Source organism: Nicotiana tomentosiformis, chromosome 3 (assembly GCF_000390325.3).
Source record: "Nicotiana tomentosiformis chromosome 3, ASM39032v3, whole genome shotgun sequence".
NCBI lineage: Eukaryota > Viridiplantae > Streptophyta > Magnoliopsida > Solanales > Solanaceae > Nicotiana > Nicotiana tomentosiformis.
In genome coordinates this window covers 113,518,932-113,524,685 of record NC_090814.1, presented here as the reverse complement: position 1 = coordinate 113,524,685, position 5,754 = coordinate 113,518,932, and the positions used below count along the sequence as shown (strand labels likewise).

The 5,754-nt window shown below is 34.9% G+C and overlaps 1 long non-coding RNA gene across 2 annotated transcripts; it reads right to left on the bottom strand.

Annotated features, from left to right (window-relative positions):
* Positions 1-1,350: 1,350 nt before the first annotated feature.
* On the bottom strand, positions 1,351-5,748 carry LOC138907161 (uncharacterized). 2 transcript variants are annotated; one of them, XR_011414918.1, is made up of 3 exons: positions 4,880-5,748; positions 3,290-4,782; positions 1,351-1,432 (listed from the first exon to the last, which is right to left on the bottom strand). It is a non-coding gene; the product is annotated as an uncharacterized lncRNA (long non-coding RNA). The 2 variants fall into 2 exon arrangements; XR_011414919.1 differs by lacking the exon at positions 1,351-1,432 and having other exon boundaries at positions 3,290-3,370; positions 4,269-4,782.
* Between the last annotated feature and the right edge of the window lie 6 nt (positions 5,749-5,754).

Sequence of the window (5,754 nt, the reverse complement as noted above, 5' to 3'; positions counted from 1 at the left end):
GATCATGAGAGTAGCATCCCAAGATCATGAGAATTTTGTCTACCGTTTAAGCATGCTAAAGATCTGTATTTTGCATAATATTGGCATGAATGAGTTTAAATGGTGTGACGTGGTTAGTGAGGATTCATAAACCCGATCTCCACTTGGTTGGGACTGAGGCGTTGTACTTGTTGTATTTATGCATGTTAAAGCTAGAGATAGCCTCCTATGAACTGTGGCACTACAATGAGACAAAGCAAACTGGAGAGGGTGGTCCTTGATTTGGGCCACGAATGTAAAATTCCAAAGATATATGTGGATCTAGGAAATGAAAAAAGGGGTTTGATTCAACTATTTGAGTTAAACAGCATCAGAAAAAGAAAACGATCTACATCTAGGAATGATGAACATGATTTTGAGAATGAACAAAATTGATACGCGAAAGCAGATATAAAAATAAACAGGAGTTGACTTCTTTCTTCCTTTTCTTGGTACCACGAAAAGGTCAGAGCAATATTTACTTTTAGAGGAACAAGGACAAAAACCTCTGGCCCAGACACCCCGGTTATAAAGAAAAGACTAAAATCTTGGACCAAATTTTATCCAGTTAGCATAGATACTACAAAGGTTGAAGTGAGATTCAAAGTTTAGAATTCCTCAACAAGGATAAAGGTGCATGAAAGCCATTTGATTTACATCACTAAATAGCATTGAATTTCTTACAAACAATAGCTGAAGAGGGATTTGTAAGGCTAGTCAAGTAAAGAGAAGACCAAATTGAGGTAAGTTAAATGGGCGAGCGTCCACTTTGTCTTTTGAGAAAGAGAATATCCAAAGTGTGATTAGTCGAGATTTCTAGAGGAAAATTCACAACTCCTTTGTTTATATACATAATGGTGCAGAAGAAAAAGACTTTTTCCTGGCGTTTACAACATAATTAGATGACAGACCGGTCATTGCAACAATCGTAGTTACAATAAGGTCGAAGGGGAAATTTAAAAAAAAATAACGCAAAAAACCTAACTCTTTTCACAAATATACAGGTGATTTTAACTAAAGGTGTCATCTTTTTTCTTAGCAAAAGGTATCAAAACAAGTAAAGAAGATTCCAATATTCGAGACTAAAAATACCTATCAAAAATATATTTCGAGGCTCAGTAAGAGGGCAAGCAACACACCCATTGTATTATTTCAGTCCTTAGCTAAATTAGCTACTATAATATTTTAAAAAATAGGAATTACTGCTACCCGCCCCGAAATCCAAGTACAACCAACAAAAGAATAAGGAATTAAACACCATCTGTAATTCTTTTTTCAAAAGAAAAAACGTAGAGCACCAAGATCAAATATTTATTTCACATAAGAAAAATACCATTGAGCCCCAAATCAATGGGAGAAGTCGCTAGTCTCCTTCGGCGTATTAGGATGGTCAGCTGTCAAATTCCTCAGCAAACTTCAAAAGAAAAACGAGAGAACTGTCAGGTAGACGAAGCAGAGATTCTGGAGCACTTTATTTCTGTTCTTATATAATTGTGTGTACTTTGTGAAGAGGTTAAGAAAAATGACAAAATTGGTCCATTATGTTCGTGTAAGTTTAAAATAGTCCCTTAAATATATTTTTGAGTAATTTTGACCTATTTAAGTATGTCAAAAATGAATATTTTCATTTTTTGTCAAATATTTATCAAACTTTAACGGTTATATTTAACAAAAAATTATGAAGAAATTTTTTTAATTAGAAATATTATGAAAGAGTCATCAAGTCTTAGGATATGTAAGCCAAAATTGCACCAAATGGACCAAAAATAATACTAGAAATTACACCATAATCAAAAATAAATCAAAAATTACCGGTTAAATCTTTTTATTTTTACAGTTCCCATTAATTTTGACAACTAGATTTGTTAATTATTTGAAGGTGATCGAAATTGCTCACTTTTGATAAATATAAAGTACCAATTGGCTTCCCCAGATCTCATTTGTTGGGATCACATTGAATATATTATTGTTAGTGTTGCGCTAGTATATATATAAACGGTACTGTTTTAGACCTACCTTCAAATATGACCAGTTTTGTTATTGGGAATTGCTTTGCCTGCTTTTTATTTGTTATAATGCTCCCCTACCTAATTTAAATTGTAAAATCTTCCCCACCATTCTCTGAAATCTTATATATTTCATCACAAAATTTTGTCACTTAAAAGAAAGGAGAAGTTTGGGATCTACTTATTTTTTAAGTTTACCACATCAAGCTATCTATATCTGCCTTCTAGTCCCATACCACAGTCGAACTTTGGCGTGCTTGTTGACTAAACAGTTTTACAAGTCGTTTTTAGCGAATGTACAGAACATCGTTGTCTACTTCTGCCTCTTTGTCCCCGTTGTTTATGTAAAGTCGGCATGCTTACTGAAGTGGCATTTAGGAACAACGTTTCAAGCTATCATGTCGCTGAACCAGTCCCATGTGAAATCCTTGAAGTAGCTGTACTCTAGCTCGAACCTGCTTCTTAAAACTGATCAGAAACAGAGAACTTTGAATACACGTAAGACTAGTTTGTTGTATTAAAGAAATTACGTGTTGCCGGAAAAAAAATTGATTCTTGTTATCCTTTCCTTTACAATAGAAACCCAAAATTGCCTCTATAAATACTAGTACTACTTATTGGTGCAAGACTTTCCAAGTTCCCCAATAAACACAGACAATGTGAAAAGAAGTCCGGTTCTTTTGAGATAGGTGTACATTGAAAAGAATCCTGAAGGATAGAGACCATGGTTTGATTCTTTCATTGCAGCAAGGTCAGATAACAATTCTAATTCTCTCTTCGCATGTTGTTTCTTTAACTTTTCATTCAGCATACGGCAAAATGACTTGAGGTGTACAGAGAGCTGTCGCATTTAGATGCAGAAGACCTGATATAATCCAGCTACAAACACGTACGTTACCGAAACGCATTCTGATATCTTCAAAGAGCGCCAAGTGTCATCTTTTTTTCTAGAAAAAGGTATCAAAACAAGTAAAGAAGATTCAAATATTCGAGACTAAAAATACCTAACAAATATATATATATATATATATATATATATATTCGAGCCTGAGTAAGAGGGCAAGCAACACCACCATTGTATTATTTCAGTTCTTAGCTAAATTAGCTACTATAAGATTAAAAGAAAGAGGAATTACTGGTACCCGCCCCGAAATCCAAGTACAACCAACAAAGGAATAAGGAGTTAAACACCATCTGTAATTCTTTTTTAAAAAAAAAAACGTAGAGCACCAAGATCAAATATTTATTTCACATTAGAAGAATACCATTGAGCCCCAAATCAATGGGAGAAGTCGCTAGTCTCCTTCGGCGTATTAGGATGGTCAGCTGTCAAATTCCTCAGCAAACTTCAAAAGAAAAACGAGAGGATTGTCGGGTAGACGAAGCAGATATTTCTCTTCTTATATAATTGTGTGTACTTTGTGAAGAGGTTAAGAAAAATGACAAAATTGGTCCATTATGTTCGTGTAAGTTTAAAATAGTCCCTTAAATATATTTTTGAGTAATTTTGACCTATTTAAGTATGTCAAAAATAAATATTTTCATTTTTTGTCAAATATTTATCAAAATTTAACGGTTATGATTAACAAAAAATTATGAAGAAAAAAATTTAATTAGAAATATTATGAAAGTGTCATCAAGTCTTAGGATCTGTAAGCCAAAAACTGCACCAAACACTAGAACTGGACCAAAAATAATACTAGAAATTATACCATAATCATAAATATATCAAAAATTACCGTTAAATCTTTTTATTTTTACAGTTCCCATTAATTTTGACAACCAGATTTGTTAATTATTTGACGGTGATCGAAATTGTTCACTTTTGATAAATATAAAGTATCAATTGACTCACACTGAATATATTATTGTTATTTTAGACCTACCTTCAAACATGACCAGTTTCGTTATTTTGTGGTGGAATTGCATTGCCTGCTTTTCATTTGTTATAATGCTCCCCTACTAATTTAAATTGTAAAAACTTCCCCACCATTCTCTGAAATCTTATATATTTCATAACAAAATTTTGTCACTTGAAAGAAAGGAGAAGTCTGGGATCTACTTATTTTTTAAGTTTACCACATCAAGCTATCTATATCTGCCTTCTAGTCCCATACCACTGTCGAACTTTGGCGTGCTTGTTGACTAAACAGTTTTACAAGTCGTTTTTAGCGAATGTACAGAACATCGTTGTCTACTTCTGCCTCTTTGTCCCCGTTGTTTATGTAAAGTCGGCATGCTTACTGAAGTGGCATTTAGGAACAACGTTTCAAGCTATCATGTCGCTGAACCAGTCCAATGTGAAATCCTTGAAGTAGCTGTACTCTAGCTCGACCTGCTTCTTAAAACTGATCAGAAACAGAGAACCTTGAATACACGCATAAGACTAGTTTGTTGTATTAAAGAAATTACGTGTTGCCCAAAAACAAATTGATTCCTGTTATCCTTTACAATTGAAATCCAAAATTGCCTCTATAAATACGTGCAAGACTTTCCAAGTTCCCCAATCAACACAGACAATGTGAAAAGCAGTCCGGTGTCGCTACTACTCACCATCTTTTGAGATAGGTGTACATTGAAAAGAATCCTAAAGGATAGAGACCATGGTTTGATTCTTTCATTGCAGCAAGGTCAGATAACAACTTGAAATCCATGCTACTCCGCATGTTGGCCATGCAGTCATTTGCTTTATCTCAAGCAGCCTATGTTTTCAGGCTTTGGCAAGTGCATCAGAAGCTGTTTCTCCAATTCTACTAGACTGAAAACCCATAAAGATGAGAGGGAAAATTGCATCATAAGAAACACGTATCTTTGAACAATGACGGAAACAAATTCCGATAGCACAATTGGCTTACATCTCATATTTTTGCCGAGCTTCTGTTTGCTTTGCTTTGTAAAGATCACTGTCCTTTGGCAGGGTGCTCAAATTGTTGTCTACAAAGTTGGACCAAAAAACCCCATCAGCAAAAGAATTGGCGAAGACGAAGACGAAAAGGGCTCGGGCGTTTTCAAAGAAGAAACCTTACTGAGTAACTAAAATATTCAACAGAAGAAAGACAAGAAGTAAATTCATGCATAATTAGGTAGACCTGTCCAAAAAGTGGACAACAGAATGGACAAATTTTTCATTCATTCTATGATGTGAGATGCATCTACTTCAAAGCTTATCTAATCTCCCATCCATACTCAATGAAACACCCCATTCCTGCTGAACCCTATCTTAATGGCATAGGTCATTCCACAGTTAAGTCAGTTTCCATGTCTGAGCAGCTCTTCTTCTTCTTTTTTTACTGAAAAAGTGTGCCATCATCAAATGCTATCACCATCCCTCCTAGAAAATCCTGACAACCATCTCTCTTATGTCAAAACAGCAGTACCAATGGACAAGGTCAAAGCAGTGTTGTAACTCCAAATGCAATTTGAATCTACATTTACCCAAATAAAAATTAAAAAATAATTTAGCAAAAAGTAATTGAGCCTCAAGAATTAACTGCAGCCTTGCATCACAAGCAATATCCAACTTAAACCATTCTCCAGGTATCCATAACAATATTGATGGCCAGCAACTGCCAACGATCCAACTATCAACTAACCAAGCCATACCACCCCATGACTTACCATTTCCACCATGCGTTTCCTTTAACTAGAGATGAGAAAGAACTCTTCGGAAGACCTGAAACTAATTAACAGTTCTCATTCCCAATGCCAAACCGCCAACAGCCCCACTTCC